The following is a 21,676-nucleotide window of genomic DNA, read 5'->3' as shown; positions in this document are numbered from 1 at the left end:
GAATAAATCATTACCCCATTTTACAAATAGAGAAACTGAGGTACAGAGAGATGAAGCGACTTGCCCAAGGTCATCCAGCAGGCCTATAGCAATGGAAGCCAGCTCTCCTGAGTCCCAGTCTGGTGCTCTATTCACTAGGCAACACTGCCTCCAAACATGGATGCAGGAAGTCTGCCTGTGCAGAAATCCTAGGAAGACTGGAATGAATTAAGCATTAAAGGCCTGATTGTGCTCCCATGGCAAAACTCCTATTGAGATCAATTGTGCGGGATAAGCGCTAAATCCCAGATCAATCAAATCAAGTCACCCTTTAGTTCTCTCTGGAGCAGAATTTCACTTCTTTCCACTGTGCAGCATGCTGTGTGTTATGGGACCGCCGAACTCCACCCTAGAGCGGCAGCCATATTTTAGTGGGGCTTTCTTTTGATTTTGTCACACACAGAAAGGCTTAAGACACAGAAACTTCCATCCCCAAGCACTGTGCAGACCAATGTCCAAACCTATAGACAAGTATCATTCCATCAATCGCTGAAATGCAGCTAACCCCAAACAAAACAAAAATGGACATTTCAGAACAGGAAATGAATATTAACAACAATGCCTAGCTCTGATATAGTGGTTTTCATCAGTATATTTCAAAGCACTTTAAAAGGAGGGCTACAGCATTATCCCCATTTTACAAATGAGGAAACTGAGGCACAACTATTCCAACTAAACCTGCAAAAAAGGAATTCTCCTTAAGCAGGATGCAATTACCCAAAGTGAAATTTCCCCAGGTTTAACACTATGTTTTTTAAAAATGGAATATTTTTGATCCCATGAGCTACCCCTACTCCAGAGTACTGTAGGATTATATTATGTAGAGACTTTAATCCTTTGAAGTTCCTTTGATGTCATAAACCCACCAAAGTTACCCCTACTTAGTAAGCAGAGATGCAGTTATCTGGTACCGTTTAAGGATAGATTTCAGTATACAGTATCTAAATTCATAGCCAATACATCCTGTTTTCAGGAAATAAGTCAAGCATTATTTAGAATGAAAGCCTTTCACATGATTTGTCTGATAGCATATTGCTGCAAACCTCTGTCCACCTCCTTCTCATTCTGCAGAACAGTGTTGTTTTGATCTCACCAACAGTGTCTTGACCTCTAACCGGGAGGCTTATCAGCTTCGGAGATCTAAAATTAGTATAAACAATATGAATCTTAATATGAACAATGCAATGACAATTTTACTATCTTGGATTAATATGCTCAAAGCAGGTTTAATGAGGTTTTGTAAAGGGCTTTGAGATCTACTGACAAACAGCTCTATATAAGTATTATTATTATTCATTCCTTTGTACTAGTGTGTACTTTTCCATGGTAAATGCATAGACCATGCACTGGTACAGGAGATACACACTGCATTTGAAGAAATACTTCACATTTCTATAGCACTATTATAAACCCTGTGTCAGTGTGTGTTTACGTGTCCCAATCTACAGAGGACACAAGCGAGTAACAGTCCTCTGGTACAGACCCTGGCTTTTTAGCTTAGGCTACGGAGACGCATGCTTTTAGCTCAGGAGGTCTCCCCAGGTGACTCCCTGATGTTCGCCAAGATGGAAACCATCAATCTATTGTTGAAATGGTTTATAGCATTAACTAGTTTATTTTCAGATGAAAAGTACTTACTCATTATTGTGGAACACTTTATAAAAGTTAAACAAGTCCCTCAGCACCCAAGTAGGATTGTGCCTATTTTACAGATGGGTAAACTGAGGCTCAGAGTGGTAAACACCACAGCCAAACAGATCTCATGGGCCACTGCCCTAACCACTAGACCACATGGCCTCGGTGAAGGTGTCTCTCAGACAAATGAATTGGGGACAGTTTATGAGCTGCAATGTTGTACTGCAATTACAATTAGCCTCTTCAAATAAATTAATTCTTTAAGAAAAACCTTCCATAAAAACTCAAAAAATCTTCCCCAAACAATAGGTTCTGGGCTTACTTGTGAAAAAAAAGCCATTTAATTGAAAAGAGCAGTTTATCGGGCTTATTTCCTTGTAGCAACAAGAGACCTTTCAAAACCTGATTGCTGCTAATATGCCAGTGTTTCAAAGTGTTTTATTCAACTACCCAATAAGATAATGAAGACCTTTAATTTACTGTTCAAGTACTAAATGGGTTGAACAGGTCAGGCATTTCTCGCCCCCAGGGCAGCCGAGATGAGAGTTGAACTTCTCTGATGCAACATCGCTTGAGAAACATGCAACTGTTCCAAAGGAAGATTTAGGGAGGCAAAGCTGGCATGTGAATGGTACAGCATGTTCAGAGGCAGTTCACAACACTCGGTTAAAATCATGTTTTATCTGACACAAAACAAGGGCAAGCCAGATAAGATGATTTCAATGAACTGTTAAGAACCCAGCTTGAACATGGGAGTTACATGGCTAAATTCTCTAGTCAGCTTTGGAAATCTCAGCTCCAGTTCCTGACTTCTGTACTTTGGATTGAAGGCTTTATAGAAGTTCAAAGTAGAGCTTGCAACATTTTTCAGCTGAAACTTTTTTCCTGCAACAAATGCAGATAGAGTCAGGGTTGACAAAGCCCCACCTGGGATGATTTAGTTGGGGATTGGTCCTGCTTTGAGCAGGGGGTTGGACTAGATGACCTCATGTGGTCCCTTCCAACCCTGATATTCTATGATTCTATACAGTGACCCAGAAACATTTTGCAAATTCTTGTCGATTGTGTCTAATTGTTTCGGTAAAAAAAATTAAAAATTTCTGAAAAACAAATGCATTTCATTTTGGGACTTTCCAGACATTTTGATTTTTCAGTTCTAAATGACTTTTTGTACCAAAATTTTCTTTAATTTTATTTTATAAATTAAACAAATCTTATAAAAGCTCAAAATCAAAATGAAACATTTAGTTCAACCTGAAACAATATTTTTAACTTTTGATTCACCAAAAATTTCAAAGAAATTCATTTCCAGTTTGATCCAAAACTTTTTTTCCCCAATTTTTCAGAATAGCCAGCAAACTGCAAAATCCATTATTTGCACAGCTCTAACCAGATGGGATTCATATGGAGTGGTTTGGGATCACAGCATTTTACATTTGGTAGAAGACAGGAAGTAACATTGTCCCCAAAATGGTGATGGGGAAAGCAACGAATAGCACTGGTAAGTGACTTGCCAAAGCTTACATGGTTTATGAGTGGCAGAAGTGGAAACAGAATCAAGGTGTCTAATTGCCACACATTGTGGCCAGATGTAAAAGTGTCCGTTTTATTCCTCTTTTAGACATCCCATTCACGTTGCAGCAGTACTAGGTTATTGGACTGCATTTGTCCACTATTGCACACTGTTTATTGTGCTACTTAAGTAACTAAGAGGGTTTTTAAATAAAATACAGTAGGGTCAACTAAAAGCCAACCCACTACATTACAGGTAGGCAGAAAAAAAAAACCCCACCCACCCAGTACCAATCCCATTGCTTTGTGCATTTTCCCTCCCACACTCTACAGAACACAAAATTTTATTTCAAAGAATAAGCATCACTATGAGAGGCCTAGTGGACCAGGCACTAGACTGGGACTCAGGCAAGCTATTCCTGGCTCTTCCACTGGTCTGTAGGGTAACCTTGGACAAGTCACTTCCCCCTCACTGTGTCTCAGTTGGCTCATCTGCAAAAATGTGGATAAAGCTGCTTACCTCATTCACAAAGTGCTTTGAGATCAGATGAAAAACACTGCACAGAGCTAGGTATTATCATCACTCATTTTGCTGGGCATCTACAGACTTTTTGATCAATATGCTTGCCCTATTAGCCTCACCCAGAAGAAAACTTTCTCAAGTCACACAGTAGACAAAAGCGACAGAACAAACAAACAAAAAAGCCACATCTACCATAAGTGAGTGTAAGGGGAGGATTGCTTTCTTAGAACAGCTGAATTTGGTCCCTGATCTCTACCCTCTCCACTCTGCTTCCAGCCCTCATTTACTTCAATGAAGGGATGGCTTCTAGAAAGCAAAAAAGAGGGTCTACTCTAGGACAGAGAGCTGCACTGAACATCGGATCTCCAACCTACAGGATGGCAAAATGACTATTTACTGTAACTCTTCCTAAATTCTGCCTGATGCAGAAATATGTTGCCCTTCCAACCAAGGACTATGTTAGCAATGCTTTCTGTTCTATTCTCTACAGGTTCTATAGCACACTCTCACTGTAGTATTTGCATGTCCTAAAAGTCCTGGGAGGAAAAACACTATTAATCATAGAATCATGGAAGTGGAGGGCTGGAAGGGACCTTGAGAAGTCATCCAGTCCAGCCCCCTGCGCTGGAGCAGGACCACAAATCCACACCATTCCTGACAAGTGTTTGTCCAACCTGTTCTTAAAATCAATCCCCACCCCTTGGGAGCCTGTTCCAGAGCTTAACTACCCTTAGAGTTAGGAAGTTGAGAAAGGGGAACAGTATAATGAATTTTATTAACCCAATAAATAATTTATAGTACAGCATAAAAATTTCAAGGCCAATAAGGATTTCTTGTCCAGGTGCTAATCGTTGATGAAGAAAACACAGTTTCTATTATAAGGTGAGATAGATTGACCCACCCACTTTGATTTGCATTGACATCATGGGCCAGAATCAGCACAGGCATAGATAGGAGAATTTCATCCTTGTACCCAAAGGTTCTGAAGTCATCAGAGCTGTGTCCCTTCGATCAAGGATAAATTTGGCGCGCGTGTGTGTGAGAGAGAGAGTGAGAGCGTGAGTGAGAGAGAGAGTGATTTCAGTATGTGGAAAAGACAAGTTAACAGCAACTAGGACACATTAATCCTGACCTCCTATTCTCTCCTACTGCCTGTAATGGAATAGTTAAGTGAAGAAAAGGTTCCCTCCCCACACAAGGATCAATAAATCTGCAAATACGTTCTGCAAACCTAAGGAAAGTAATCCAGATTGTAGCCTGCCTTATCTCCTGTTGCTTGCTGAATCACGATGGATCACATGAATTATTGCATAAAATGTGTGAGTACAGTAACTAATGTGGCATTAATGATGGATCAGTAGAGATCTGTGACATTGAACAAATACCTTATTTGCAAGAGCACTTTCCCAACAGATGAAACAGGTGACTTTGTCTTTAAAGGGTTACAAAATGAAGTTAATGATCTGCAGAGTTAGGATAAAAATCTTAGCTGAAATTTATCCACAGATTCCTCTTACCTCTGCTATTGCACAGTACATTCAAACTGAAACACCATGTAACTGCCGTATGGAAGACCAGCTGAATAGCATAGTCCAAACCCTGCCGTTGCTGGCACAGCAACGAGGAACTGGCCTTTGCATCCTTTGCAAAAGGTCTCCTGTTATCTGGGGTAGGACTCCATGAGGAAGGCTGGGAGTGATGCCCAGATGTACATCCTTTGCTGCTCCTCGAAGCAAAGAGCATGCCCCTTTCTAGAGCTTGCTGTGGTGACTACTGCACATGTGCTAGATATCTGTGGAGCCATGGGCTAGACATGACTCCTTGCCTACACACCATGCCCCTTTGGGGACCTCCGGTACGTGGGCCAGAGCGTTAGCACCTAGCTTCTCCCAGAGTTGTTTTACTCACTGTGGAGAGATTCCATCTTCATGGTTGCATGGGAAGAACATCCCTTATGCCCTGTTGTGTGATGGTGCAGCACAGGGCAGAATTTAGGCCCAGGGATGAGGTACTGTCCCAAACACTGGAAAATTCCTGGCAAGCCACCCCTCAGTTCTGTCCCCCAATATAAACTGCTACCCACCAGCGCTTCCCACCAGCAGGTAGAGGTGTTATTTTTTGTACTGCCCTATCATAGTTTGCTACCCCACTATTTCCCTATCTGCTGGTACAGTGATGGGCAGGGGTCCCTCTTGTCATAGTTTACTACCCTGTGAAATCTCTATTTTACATCTTGATACAAACCAAACAAGATTTTTCTAATTTAGAAAGATTTATGAATGTAATAAGGTGTAAAAACAAGAATATTTGTTGTATACATTTTAATAATTATTTTGAGACCAGGCATCTAAGTACATTCTTAGAAACTAAGGCTGTAGAGCAGACTCATTTTATCTCTCTCTCTAAGTGGGTTCAGTGCCACTAGATGGGACAGAACACCACACCCAGGAGGTGTGTGGGTTACAATGGCACGTTTGTTGTTTCTGCTATATTTGTTGTAGGGAAAAACAGGACTAAACTCGACTCTGCCCTTGTCAACCCTGCATCTTTCAGCAGTACTAAATTCCCATCCATATAAAAGCTCAGGTAAAACTCTTATTATTGCTCTCTGGGTGGATGGGCTACTTAAGAGTAGGTTCTTTTGCATCTACAGGACGGCGAGGGTTAAAAATAGCACTAGGCCTTTAAAAGGCAGCTTAGCTGAATCAAACTGAGTTTCCAAAGCAACAATGAAGAAAAGTCCACAGCGACCTTGAGTCTGGTCTGGCAGTTAGCATTAAAGACTGAGTCACTGTCATTTTAGAAAGCTTATTAGGGATCACTGATGTCAAAGAACTCAGAATCAAACTCCCTATAGGAAGTGTTAAAATTAACCAAGCAGTGGCCATGTACAGAAAGACATGGGAGGAACTAGATAGGTTAAAGCACTCTGATGAGCAGCTGAACCTTTTGAGCAACTGCACAACAAGAAGGTTGAGGGAGACCACATGATCCGAGCTGATCAGTTTTTGGGAAGGAAGCTCCTTAAACATCTGTAAAGTTCAGGAGCTGAGGGAGTTACAGGTACGGAATGTGAAGCCGAGAGATTCCAGGACAGTCCAAAGGTTACGCTTAGAGCAGTGCGTAGAGTGCAGACACCGCACCGCGTTAGCACAGTCAGATATAAAGAGCAGTGTAGATACCAAGGCACTGCTGAGGAGGGGAGAGGAGACAGAGAGCCCTATGTGCTTGAACCCTGGAGTATATTTCCTACGTGGCTCTCTACATATCCATGCAGTGCCTCCCCTGTCTTTGCTGCTAATTTTATCCGTGTAGCATCCTGCTGCCTCCCAGCTGCCGGAGCCTTTCCCCGCTGCCTGACAGGTGTGGACGCAGCCGCATAGCTACACATCTAGCGTCTGTAGTTTACAGGCCACCATATGCACAAGGCACTGAAGAAACTGAGGCTCAAGAGATGGGCTGTAGCTGAGTTTTTTGCCAGAGGAATAGCCTGTGGGCAAATTGTGTGCACCAAAGAAACAAAAATCTCCTGACTGTGACACCTACTTCTCCTCCAACAGCAAACTGACTTGCAAGGCACTGAAATCTGCTATTGATTGGCAAAGGAGCAATGATATCTATAACTGTCTTTCCGTCTGTCCTAAACCCAAACAGCATATCTGAAAAAAGATTAACAAATCTATGGGTTCCCATAAGCTATAACAAGAGTTACATTTCTGAAACGTGCTAAATCCCCTAATGGCCCCAACCACTATTTTTTGCTAGTAGTAGCTTTTAGCTGTCTCTGAAAAGGTAACTTCCTATTGGCTCCAATTATTCAATCCAAATGTTTGAGAGCGTCATAAACTACAACTTGGCAAAAACTTTTTGTGGAAAGACAAGGATCCATGATATAACCCTATATGATTCAGGCATTCATGTTGCAAATCTAGTTCTCGGCAGTGTTACATGTGTTTTTACAAACAGGATTTAAACACCACTGACATAAATTTACAGCCTTACAACACTGGCGATTTCCTAGTCTAAAAATAAAGTCCAAAACCTCAACAATGTGGGGTAACAAATTGTGAGTTTTATGTTAATTGACTTAATAGAGAAGGTTACATCTGATAGACAAGAGCCAAGAAAAACAGACACCAGCTTGATGGACAAGGCAGATTCAAAGAGTATAGCTTCACTGAAAATCAAATGTGTGTTGATAGCATGGATTAGCTAACTCAGATTAGCTAATAAAGGTTAAAATAACAATTAAAACAATTAAAACATGGCAACTTGAGCTGCTAACCCAAGATAAAAGCCAACTTCAACCCCAACTTTAATTGGAGCTGCCAATCAGAGTTAAAAGCCAAGTTCTTGTGCCTTCCCGGCCCATGTTAAGAAAACACTTTATTTTTGTTGTTGTTTTTTTTGCAGTGAAGACATACTCTAAAATGACTCTTAGCGTCAGGATTTTGACAGGTGAATTAAGCACACCAGTCAGAAGTTAAACTTCTCTGATCACAAATAGTTGAATGATTTATACAATCAACATGTCCAGATCTTTGCTGTTGGCTCTGCAAGTGTGTACATTATTTTTCTTAAGATACAGATACAAATGGGAGCTCCTATCCCAGGTTTTTTATGCCCCTACCTTAAACCGCAAGAACAAATTATAGCAAGTTTGCTTTGCTTTAAAATTTATTTTAAAATGTTCTATATTGAAAGACCAGCATATTCCAAATGACTGAATAAGTAGACTACAGGGTATCTCTCCAACATTGACCTAATCAGTATTTTATTGTGTGAAGAGAGGAGATTGCATGGGGCTGCTATTCAAAATTAACATAAAACCACGTTATAGTTTGTAACAGAACAGCATGTCCCTGAGAAAAGCGATATGTCTTCCTCCTCTTGTCCCTTGGCTGTTGATTGTAATGTAAATTTAATCCTAAAGCCCTAACAGGCAGATGGAGGACACACTGTTCAAACTCTGGCTGTCTTCTGCAAAGAAACATCAAACGAAACCTTTTTCAGGCTGCTGCTTCATATTTGTTTCTTATCTGCTCCAGTGGCTAGTGGAACCTTTTAGCAATGAACTCGGGCAGCTGGGATAATATTGTTAACATTCCCTGTCCCTTCTCTTAGTGATTTTTGTGCATTTGTTTATCATAGGCTTATTCAAATATGTGCATCTTACAGGATAGCCTCACCTAGTGTCAATCAGTGTAGCCCCACTGACTTTAATGGAGCAATACTAGTTTACACCAGCAGGGAATCAAAGTGCAATGCATAGAAAACAAGTACTTTGACTAACAACAACAATAAAACTTCAATCTTAACTAGAGAACTCTTTAAAAAAAATCCTTCTTGACAACTAACAAGGTTGCCACTATGGTCTCGGACATAACTCCCCATCCACGTAGGGGTATAATAATATTGTGACAGTCAGGGAAATGAAACATCATGCTCCCCGAATATCGAGATGGGCATATACAACATAGAACAGACGTGATAACTGGAAGTTTTGTGACAGATTTAAAAATTAATGACTTTCTTCTTTCTGTCACTGCCCCTCAGGTATGTCCTTTGCCTGTTTCAGATTTTGGTGAACAACAAACCACTTTGCCTTTAACCCAGATCTCGGTCATGGTAGTGCTGAATACTGGCCACTAAGCTATAGGGCACCACGACACTGAGCTCCCCAGGGTGTACATACGTTGGTTTTGAAACTAGATTAGGAATAGAACATAGGTTTCCTGCACAGTAGCTTACTGCAGTCCTTTCTGAAGTGAAATTCCCATATAGGCAGGTTTCAGAGTGGTAATATCAGCAAAAAGAACGAGGAGTCCTTGAGGTACCTTAGAGACTAAGTGGGTTTTAGCCCACAAAAGTTTATGACCAAATAAATTTGTTAGTCTCTAAGGCGCACAAGTACTCCTCGTTCTTTTTCCCATAGAGGGTTTTTCTTCTTTTTTTGATTAAGGTCTAAAGGCTACCAATGGGCATATGCTAAGTAACAGGTCTTTTCCCCCTGAGAAAGCAGGGGGTGAATATTCTTACAGCAATAGGTACCAATGTCATGCACATCAGGGATCACTGATGTACAAGCATGGAGAATGAAACACTCTATAGAAAGAGCTAAAACTGAGCATACTTTGCACTCCCCTTTTTTTTCGGGCTGGATTTATTCCAGTAATCAGACCTGTTTTTCCTCCTCAGGTGACCTCTTGAAAAAAAAAATAGTCTCCACATCATCTAGGACCCTGAAAGTCTTGAGGTGTTAGACACAGATGTACGCTATAACCACTCATCACCTCTGCATCATGCCTCACTCGTGCAAGTTCAAGAGACCATGTAACCAATGTTGCTCTCATCCATAGAATGTTGCATTGCATTTGACCATCAGGCCAAAACGAGGTCCAGGGAAAACAAACACTCCCACCAATGCCCCAATGTGGGAATCTATGGCTCATCTCCTGCATCCACATAACCCATCTGCAAGCAGGTGGATAAAATGCACTAAGAACCTACACATGGATATGACCATTTCTACAAGCATCCTAACTTGGCTTGCCTACTTTTATCAATCGTGATTATGCCCTAAGAACTTGGGAAAAGACAAAAGAGCTAACACGCTAAAATATCAGATGGGTAAAAGGTTATGAATAGGAAGGGAAGGGGTAAGAAAGAATGGTGGTCACAGCCATAGGATTATGTGTTTATACAGATTTGACATGTCCACGTCAGAATGGCTCGGCAAATATATCAAATATGAGGAAGATAATGAATACACTTGATTCACTGATCGTGGCCATTGACCGAAAAAGTGAGGTTGTAAGTTATGCTGCCAGTGAGATCACCATACCTGAGGAGATCAAATTATAGATGGTAAGGTCAGAAGGTATCATCATGAATGTCTAGTCAAACCCCATGTTCAAAACCTCCACGCCCCTCTCTCTCTGATTTGGCATTTGCCTCACCAACCCACGCTCCCTTGACTGTGTACTCCCAAGAGACCGTGAATGACGGAAGTATGACCAAGTGAGCCATATATATATTTCTGTTCAAAGAGAAAAACTGAGAGAGACAGGGGTGCTGGAACAAATTTTATAGTGGGGGTGCTGAGAGCCATTGAACCAAACTGTTAACCCTGTATAGAATGGAAACCACTTCAAGTCAGGGGGTACTGCAGCACCCCCTGCACCCCTACTTCCAGCACCCATGGAGAGAGAGAGAAACATCAATATGTAAAATGAGCCAGCCAGAGCCATGAACAGTACTGGAAGCATCTTGTGTTGCTATTTTCCTGCTTACATTTTATCTCAGAAACCATACTGCAGACCTGATGTGGAAAAGTACTGATTGCCCACTGAAGGCAATGACAGAATCAAAGGTTTTCAGTACCTCTCAGGATCAGACCTTGAATGTGACATTAGTACTGACTTAACGGAGGAAATATACAAATAGCTACTTACCAGCTGCAGCCACAATAAAAAGGAACTTAATTACCGTCTGCAATCTATTTCCCACTATTTACATGCACATTGCAGCTGGTTAAAAAAAATTACTGGATTTTTCTTGGGGAATAAAAATGGCTTTTTGACAAAAGGGAAATTTTCTCATGAAATTTTGGGTTTTGTCAACAGTTTTCAGGTTTCTGTTTTTCCAACAAAAACATGGAAAAATTTATAAAGAATTTTGATGGAAATGAAGATGATATGTCTGCAAAAAGATTTCATGGCACATACAGATGTTTCTGCCACTCTAATGCATATTAATAGAGAAAATGGCCATAAGCAATGCATCTGTCCACAATGTGTGGAAATCTTTGAAAGATGCAAGTAGAGACATGCAGAGATTGTCCAGATGCCATCCAAGGCAAAACTCCTGTCTGACCAGTTTAATTCTAATAATTTACCAGCAGGGGTCGGCAAACTTTGCAAGATCACACCCAGTTTCAGTGTAGCTTTGGTATTAACACACACAAAAGAATGTGTGCAAGACAATCATAATACTTGCTTGTACTTGTATCTTCTCTGACTGATGGACGATATTTGCTTGTGTTTGCTATGTATAGCCATATTTGCTCCCAAGTAGTCAAGTGCTGTCAAGCCTGAAAATGGCTGGGCATTTGTAAGCAATACGCAGCAGTATGTGCTGCAAGATAGTCTCTGCAAGGTGTTTTCATAAGAATTAAAATAATACAGCATACAAACAAACCAGAAGACAGCTGCATCAGCCCAAGAAAGTTAAACCAGCCCTATTTCCCCCAAACTCTCAGCCCTCGCATGATGCTTGGGAACAGACGGGCCTTTCAGCAGAAACTGAAGGCCAACGTGCTCTGCTTAATTTGTAATGAAAGAGGTGCTGGGACTAAAGCAATTTTTTTTTTTACTTTCAGGCTGCAAGTACAGAGGTGCCAGGGCTACGAACTGCCAAGCCTGGAGGTGCTGGCACAGGCGTGGCCTTTCCAAAGTGCAGGGGGTGTTCTACCCCCAACTCTGCCCCAAGCTCCACCCCCCCCCCCTTTCCCTCAAGGCCCCGCCCCTGCCCGCGTCTTCCCACCCAGTTCCGCCCTCTCCCTGCCCCACCCCCCAGAGCGTGCCGCATCCTCGCTCCTCCCCGCCTCCCTCCCAGCCTCCTGCAGGCAGCTGAACAGCTGATTGCAGGAGGCGTGGGGAGGTGCTGATCAGTGGGGCCCATCAGTGGGTGGGGGGGAGCTGGCGGGGGTGGTGGGAAGCTGATGGGGGGTGCTCAGCACCCACCATTTTTTCCCTGTGGGAGTGGGTGCCTATGGAGGCTGGGGCTCACCCTGGCACAAATTAAGCACTGACAATAAGCTGGCACTTCTTTTGACCAAGATAGTGGGAGTGAATTCCACAATTAACGACTCCGATATAAGAAGCCTTCTCTTCACCTGTGGGGGCGATAGTCTCTACTGGATGCAGCTCACGCAGGGGCTCACACCCAGCATATGCCCGTAATTTAATAGGAAGCCAGTGCAGATCACAGAACGTTCGTGTAAAATGCTTCCAGCAGGAGACTCTGCACGGCAAAAAGGCAGCCGCTTTCTATATCTGTCTCCCTTTCTGACATCTGTTTATTCCAAAGTACACATTACCCCATAAGAGAAATAACTAGGGTCCTCTGTATATAGAATATCTATTTGTAATATGTTTATAGGGATTTTAAGATTATAAAAGCAGATAGAAACAAAAACAATGTGCACCTGGTAGCAAGTCCTGACCACTGACCAGCACTCAGTTTGGGAGGAAATACAGAGCTCTGGTTTTATATTTACATTGTTGGCTAAATTCGCTGGACAGGTCTGAGAGCCAAATTGTATTTTTCATGAGCAGGGCTGCCACTCCCATGCAGGGCAGAACTCTGACTGGTTTCAACGGGGCCAGGATTTGGCTCACAGAGTAAAGGAACAGCCAGGCCACAGTGCTGCAACTCGCACACCAAACAGAGGAGAGGAAATGAAGCAACTAGTACTGCCAGTACTTTGGAGGGGAAAAAAAAGTCAGCATTTTACAGGAATGTCCCTTCAGATATACACGTGTGGGTTTTTCAAGGAAAATTGTTCCCCACTGTATTCTCTATCTTCTGTTTGGTATGCATAGTTCTTGTGTCTGAAACTCAATAATACCTTTATAGATGTGTTTATATGGCAGACCCTTAATAGATAAAGTAATAATCATACACATATCAACTAATTCACATCCAGAAAAGTTTACGGCTCTTGGACTGGGGTTTCAGTTTGGACCCCATTTCTAGCAACAAAGTATTTTTGGTGTTTAGACTTCATGCTATGTTGGGGTTAAATCCTGTTCCCCTATATTAGAAAAGCAGAAATTTAACCAATGTGAGACTCTCTCTAAGATTAAGGGTTTCATAGAATCATAGAACTGGAAGGGACCTCGAGAGGTCATGTAGTCCAGGCCCCTGCACTCATGGCAGGACTAAGTATTATCTAGGTTTACCTAGGTTCGAGGTTTTGATGAGGACGTAAGAGTTTTTTAAAAGTTTTGCTTCTGCTAATCTACATACAACCAATGCGTTTTTGAAAACCAACTCCTGTCTTGATTATTTGTCTGTGTTTTCAAATGCATTACAAGACTGCTCATTTCATCACCCTAACATGTAGTTTTATATTCTTTGCTCCTAGCAAAAAGAACAGCACAGACACTGCATTTGAGCCTACGCTTCTTTTGTGGGCAATAGGACAGGTAATTAATTAACCTGTGAATCAGCAAGATGCTTAAACTTCTGTTTAAGCACATGTTTAAGTCCCACTGAAGTCAATAGGAATGAAGCATGTGCTTGAAGGTTATGCTGGATAGGGATGGAATTACGCATACACAAAATTAAGTACATACTTTAAGTGCTCGAATGAATCATGGCCTTAATTATTGGAGTACAACTTGACTTTTAGAGACAGCAAGCAAAAAAAAAAAAAATCCCTAGAATACAATACAAGAGATGTTTTTGGACACTGTCATTTAATTCTAGGCCCAAAATGTAGGGAGGTATTTTTGGTTAAGGTGGGGATAGGACATCATGAGTGATTTCAGAAATTTAATATGAATTGAAAATTCTTTCAGGTTTTTTTTTTAAATTTTTTTATTTTGATGAAGCTGATTTTATGAAGCCATATTTTTCTGTGCTCTTTCACAGAGACTGTATATTTCTCTTAACATAAAATAAGATCCAGGTAGTCTGAAAATCCTGGTTTTTCTCCTCATGTATGGAACACAGCTTGATTCTCAGATTCTAGTGAGAGTTTGCAGGAATACAAGGAAAAGAAATCAACTCTTGATTTGTTAATGGGCAGACTGGATAGGGATGTCACTAAGGCCTTGTCTACATGTGGAAATTGACAGGCATAGCTGTTCTACAATAACTATTCCCATGATTTAGGTATTCCAGAAACCACCCCCTCCCATATGGACACACTATTCAGGAATAAAAGTGATTTTATTCAGGAATAATGTCACTTTTATTCTAGAGTAGAGCATATGGGGAGCTATCTTGAATATCTTATTATGCAATAGCTATGTTGGTCAGTTCCCATGTAAACAAAGCCTAAGTATGTATTGACTCCCACAACGTTACTTTTATACCGCCACTTGCCAGACAGCCCCCTGATAAAATGTAATGGAGTATTAGAAGTTGGTTTGCACTCTTTTCTCTTCTACTGTTTATATTGCATGTCACTTCAGAAATAGCTTGGGCTGGGGAATCAGATGCTGAGGCAGGACAGTAATGATAACAATTTCAAGAGGGCGCGTAAGCGACTTAGGAGCCGAGGGGTATGTCTCGACTTCAATCACAGGGCGTGGCTGAAGTTCAGCAGACCTATCTGAGCCAGCTTTAATCTAGCCAGCATAATCTAGCTAGTGCAGGCGAGCGCCATGAGTAATTACTCAGGGTTCTGGGCAGGCTTGTACAGCCTGTGCTGAAGAATATGCTCCAAGGCCATGTGGCTCCAGGACTCAAGCAAGCTAGAGTAAAGCTAGCTTGGGTACATCTACACGAGCTGTAACCACACCGTGTGATTGCAGTGTAGACAGACGGCTAGTTCCACTGCCTTTCAATGAGAGCGAGTCTCCTAAGTCACTAAGACACTTCTGAAAATGTTATCCTTTGCCTTTTAAAAAAAGGTTTCCTCCACCATGGATGTTGTGAATTTGGTATTCTTATGGGAATAAATTTTAAAAAAGGAATTGCATCCAAAAGCTCAAGAGAGAAACTTACTTCAATTATGCATAGAAAACGAACCCCTTTGTTTGCTTCCATTACCCAGGTAGGTAAGAAGCTATGTTAATAAAGAGAAAACTAATTCAGATATGAAGTTAATATAGGTAGGATTTCTGACCTGATTTCCAAAAATACTATTTAAAGTATTATGTGAAGTACCTCTAGCATCCTTTGACTTCAGTGGGACTTGGTCACACTGCACTTCTCCAAAAATCAGGCTTCCTAATTATTAGCAAGAAAATACATCTTTACAAGGTATACATAGCCAGTGTAACATAGAATTTGCATCTCACTCCATTGCATTTAGTTAACATGTTGTGATTTTTCTCTTATGTGTTTTGTATAACTCAGCATTACAAAAGCATCTATTGAAGAATGGTGCTACCTTCTGTTGGAAAAGCAACACTCACCTGAGTATCTCACCTGCTACCTATCAAGCACCATGTAAAACAGAGCCCTATTAGCTGTCCTGTTCTTGACATCAGCGATTTCTTTCCCTGTTTTGTGATGAAAACATCTATTATCCAAACAGCTTTCAACGACTTTGACCTCTCAGTGGTTCTTTCCAGAGGCCCCCCAAAAGGCAGATAGTTTTGACTACAGACTTTGAGCTCAGGTGCTGCAGCAGGTACAGTCTCTCTCTCCACACTGAAATGACCATTGTTCTTTTATTAATGAACCATGAATAACCTTGAATTTGTCAGTCTGATTAACGTACTTTTAGATTGGGAGGCAAACACTGCTGGTTTCTATTTTCCCTCCTCCCTTTCCATAAATCATTATGCATACCAGATAGCACCTGCCACCCCCCTTTCCTCTTTAAGGAAAGCCCAAGGGAATCAACTCATTGAAGGAATAAAGAAATGAAGTTCACCAGCAGCCTTGCTTTTAAACTTCTTTGTGATTTTAACGTTCCCTTTGGTCTGTGAAAAGGACCCTGGCTCTTCTTACTTCTTAATTAATGCTAAGTCCTGTCATGTCTTCAAAATCTTTGCTTATTTTCAAAGGAAGTCTTGTACTAGCCTTTTGATGCACTTAACATGAAAAATGATATTACCTGATTTATGGAAAAGGGCATGTCTTTATCGTTTCAGATCCTAAAGCAGTAACAGAATATTCGTGTAGATTTTAGGGGGCATTCTAAGTTAAAAAAACAAAACAAAACCACCCCCCATCTCAAAATAAATACTACAAAATTTCCTTCCTTATCTTGTTACCATCAATGCTGTAACGATAGATGTACTTGCAGGATATTATTCAGACACCATATATGTTTCTCTTTCTTGTAAGAATTATAGTCAGGGAGTGGTACCTGGTAAACAAAGGCCACAAAGCTAGAGCTCAAGCTGGGTGGAAGACTGGTTTATTGTGTGTGTGTGTGTTTAGTTTTATATAACGAGCGTCCTCCGGTCTAAGGCAGTCTGATTCTATTAGAGCGGGTAGTACATTTTCATCAAAATGAAATTTCACTGAAATCTGCTTTGTCAAAGCTGAAATGTTTCTGGAGATGTACTCGTTCCCACAAGATGTTCTCTGGGAAAGTCTTAAGAGTCAGAGTGAGAGACACACAGACAGACATGCACTTGATAGCCGGTGGTTTGGATCCTGGGAGATGGGATCAAACTCAGAGTGATCTGGGATGAAGAACTCTGCCCGGAATCAGGCAGCACGGGGACTTGACTACGTCTCCCTCCTCCAAGGCCAGTAGTCTCCCAACCACCAGGCTACAGAATGTACAACTGACAGGCATGCATTTTGTTTTCCAAAGTCACAGGCAGCACGCACTCAGGCCCAGCCACAAAGTTACATCCCTGAGGAGTCTAAGGCCATGCATTGCTGTGAGTGGTGACCCTACAAGTGGTGACCCATGCATTGCTGTGAGTGATGACCCTATCCTGACCCAGTACTGACCCAGGCTGACAGCGGGCACCCAGGCTTTTACTCACCCTTCTGCACCAAAGGTTAGCGCCAGACTATGGCATTGTGGGTAGTGAACAACAGGTGGTAAGGGCACGGGGGTGGGAATGGAATGTCTGAGAGTAGATGTATTTGTGCTATGCAACATAATGAGTGCATCATTTCATTATTAAGCATAATCACCCCTGGAAAGGCATATTTTTATATTTTTTATACATTATATATATATATATATATATATATATATATATATATATACATACACACACACACACACATATATAAATCCAACTAAAAACCCACTGGATAACTTACCTGGAATTCAGTACATTATACAGAAAAACAGATCACTTGATTTTGGCTTCTATTAGACTTGGCTGCCCTTTCAAATGCTCAAGGCTGAAAACTGCGGCAGCTTCCAGCTCCTTATCTTCTAGTGCTTCCTCCTCCTTATCAGGTGTTTACAGACAGCAGGAAGGTGATAGGCATGCCTCTGCTAGTTCTACCTCAGAAAGAAAGAAAAAAAATCCCAGCCAGGCCAGTTTCCAGTGAGTTCCTCACTCACCCTCCTGTACACAGCCCTCACTATCAGAGTCCCAGTGCGGACTGCATCTTCCGAAACCTCCATGGATAGAAATTACTCCACAGCTTTAAAAATCAAGGAAAATGGATTTTTTTTTTAAAAAAGCAAAACAAAAACAGCTAATACAATATTTTACTGTCCTTTCCATTAAGACTCAAAAGGAAGGGCTACAAAAGAGTCAGAATTATTTCAGTAAATAGGATGTGCCTGTCAAAAAGACGAAAACACGCCCTTAGCAAGGGAAACGTAAGTGGGGACAATGTCATGGGGGAAAAAAATCTGCAGACGTGACACTAGCTCCTCTCAACCTGCCATCATTAAATATCTCGGTAAACAGCATGTGTGGAAGTTCAACGGGAGTTAGGCTCTGTCAGAGAGGGAAGCAAATTTCTGCTGGGGACACCATCTGTGCAGCTCCTGCAATGTAGAAATCTAGACCCTGATCCTGCAACATACACTGCTTGTGTGGAGCACTACAGAATTCAGTGGAGGTCTTTCTGAACGTAACTCATTGCATGCCTGGAGCTCTAGAGACAGACATATCAGGCACAATATGCTAACTAATCCTGCTCTAGAATAATGGGATTCAAGAAAAACAGAGCAAATTTTCTGTGCCAACTATCCACCTTTTTTCTCCAACCAACTGAAAATATGATTTGACAATTAAAAATAATGTAAAGGTTTATTTTTATACACGATGGCAGTTCACTTCACTGGTAAGTGCAAATTCAAGATCAGGACTGTTGTAGATAGAAGGGTGAAGTGACTTTTATTGTGTAAATGTGTATAGTTATTAAAGAATCTAAAACCCAAGAAATTATTGCAACCTTATGCCCTAAAGGTTGAAGGGAGTTTCTTTTGTAATATTACTGGACAAAGAGGATCATTTGGCTAAGCAGCAGTTCTGCAGAAAAGGACCTGGGGATTACAGTGGACAAGAAGCTGGATATGAGTCAGCAGCGTGCCCTTGTTGCCAAGAAGGCCAATGGCATATTGGGCTGTATTAGTAGGAGCACTGCCCACAGATCGAGGGAAGTGATTATCCCCCTCTATTCGACACTGCTGAGGCCACACCTGGAGTATTGCGCCCAGTTTTAGTCCCCCCACTACGGAAGGGATGTGGACAAATTGGAGAGAGTCCAGCAGAGGGCAATGAAAATGATTAGGGGGTTAGGGCATATGATTTATGAGGAGAGGCTGACAGAACTGGGGTTATTTAGTCTACAGAAGAGAAGACTGAGGGGGGGGATTTGATAGCAGCCTTTAACTACCTGAACAGGGGGGTTCCAAAGAGGATGGATCTAGACTGTTCTCAGTGGTACCAGATGACAGAACAAGGAGCAATGATTTCAAGTTGCAGTGGGGGAGGTCTAGGTTGGATATTAGGAAACACTATTTCACTAGGAGGGTGGTGAAGCACTGGAACATGTTACCTAGGGAAGTGGTGGAATCTCCTTCCTTAGAAGTTTTTAAGGTCAGTCTTGACAAAGCCCTGGCTGGGATGATTTAGTTGGTGTTGGTCCTACTTTGAGCAGGGGATTGGACTAGATGACCTCCTGAGGTCTCTTCCAACCCTAATCTTCTATGATTCTATTTGGGCTTGAAATCTGTTGGATTCATCCAAGAAAAAGTGGAAAAGCCCAGAAAAGAGGCGGCAGCAGTTTCAGTTATAGATGGGCCTTTGACTGGAACCATTTGCCTGTAACGCCCCCGGACACAAACTACGGATGGGGGAAGTTCAGATAAAGGGGAATCCAGATCAAAATCACCCTGGTGAAACGACCCACCAACACGGGTCAGCGTCCCCGTCCGGGTCATAGATGGGGTTTAAACCCAGGGCTTTTCATTCTTAATAGCACCAGCTTCCCCCATGCAAACTCAGAGAATCTGCATTAGCTGGTAGCCATTCTCTGATGTAGAACAGCCTTTAGAGGAGGACACAATATACCTTGAGCCTTGTTTTCATCCAGATTTTAGTTTTGGTTCAACTGGGGAGGGTCTTTCAAACTCTTTCTCCTTTTCCCCATGGTATGTATCCTACAACAGCTTTAATTTCTACCATGGTTGGGCTAGACAATGAGGAAGGAATTGCAGTAGGCATTTACCTTACTGTCTGATACCTTTCTTCCCTGTGCATTTATTTCATAAGGACTTAATGAAATCAATACTCAGGAACGCAAGACCTCTGACAATACAGTAAACACCCTTTTGTTCATTTAAAAAGGAGGACTTTTCTGAATTCCTTTATGGGGAGTCCATTCAGTCATGCGGGACATGACATCAAACAATACTGATGAAACTTTCCCTCTGCCTTGTGTACTGAACGTGCAGAGTCAATCCTCTGCCGCAAATTCAAATATCTTTGGCTGATTGGCGCTAACTGGCTTGCATACAGAGCGATGCAGGGATGAATTCTCTGGAGGGCACTAACTTCTCTTTGGAACTTCATTCCTACCTTTGCATGTTTGGTAAGCAAACAAGCCTTTTCTTCTGGCTCTTCTTTTGTATACATTGAAGCCTGCTATAAAGCAATGAGGCCTTATCCTGTGTAAGCACAGCCTGTGTAAACAAACAGAGCTTCCTCCCAACTGGGCCAGATTCTGTGCTGAGAATACTCATGTTCAATTCCTTAATGTACCCACTTAAAGCACTTTAATTCATCCCGCCCACCCCGACAACTCCTGATTCCCTGGTGTCTGCAAAAGATTTGTCATCTTTCAGCCAGTCCCCCAAAAGATTCCAATCCAACCTTCAACTGTATCCAGCTCCAGTTCACTTCCTCTTTCCTTCTTATCCCCAGGAGCGTGAAGTCCCTTCCCTTCTACCACTCCTCGTTTTACACCACCTCCCTTCCCCATGCTCCCACTGTCCTTTGTGAGCCATGCCTCAGAAGACCTCACTATCTCCCCCATTAACGTCTCCCTGCAAACATGGACAGCAGCCCTGGTGGACCATTTCTGCCTGCTGTGGGAAATGGTGGGGGAAAGAATCGGAATCTCTGAATAAACCAGAGCAATACAAGATAGTTCAGTTCATGGACATATGTTGGATTTTGGCAGCAAATATGGGGTCTCCATTCCTTCCATAAGGATTCCTCTCACATCTATAGTCTTAGCTTGTCTGAACCTATGGACTAGCTAAGTGACCCCACTCACAGAACCATCCTATATTTAAAGAATAGCTCTCAGCAGAGAAAAACGTGGCCAATTAACCCAGCCAGAAGGGAGTTCTCTGATTCATCCACCTTGCAGTGCTGCTGTCCTGTTAAGCAGAGGGCCTTCATTTGGAGTCTCAGCTGTGGTAATATGAAGGGTATGCACACAGGATGTTCATCTATCAGACGAGGACTCCATCAACTTGTTAAGTTCATCCTAATATCTGGTGAGGGGCAGACATAAACAGGGTGAGTATATTCTGCGGAACTAAGCTTACCAGACAGTTCCTCAGAAATTTCCCGTGTTTTACTATTGTCATGCTATTATGGCAGGCATGGAACAAAGAAGGCCCTCCTGACCCTGGGAGGCCTTCACATGTTGACCTATGTGCCAAGATGGTGCAGGTATAGGTTATCCAGGTTTCAATGGTAAAAGGCAAGAATCATGCTCAGTTAAGTATACCCAAGCATCATGCAAACATGACCTTGGCACTTTTAATGATATACAACCGCTTTCCTTTCCCTCTGCACTCCAGCTACAAATGACTTCATCAGATCAATGAACAAATTT

The 21,676-nt window shown here is 41.9% G+C and overlaps 1 long non-coding RNA gene across 1 annotated transcript; it reads right to left on the bottom strand.

Annotated features, from left to right (window-relative positions):
* Positions 1-1,086: 1,086 nt before the first annotated feature.
* LOC140899785 (uncharacterized) lies at positions 1,087-17,763 on the bottom strand. Its single transcript, XR_012155446.1, has 3 exons — positions 17,684-17,763; positions 15,611-15,673; positions 1,087-1,179 (listed from the first exon to the last, which is right to left on the bottom strand). It is a non-coding gene; the product is annotated as an uncharacterized LOC140899785 (long non-coding RNA).
* Between the last annotated feature and the right edge of the window lie 3,913 nt (positions 17,764-21,676).

The sequence above is a fragment of the Lepidochelys kempii genome, chromosome 17 (assembly GCF_965140285.1).
Source record: "Lepidochelys kempii isolate rLepKem1 chromosome 17, rLepKem1.hap1, whole genome shotgun sequence".
NCBI classification, from domain to species: domain Eukaryota; kingdom Metazoa; phylum Chordata; order Testudines; family Cheloniidae; genus Lepidochelys; species Lepidochelys kempii.
This window is presented reverse-complemented; position numbering and strand designations above follow the sequence as displayed.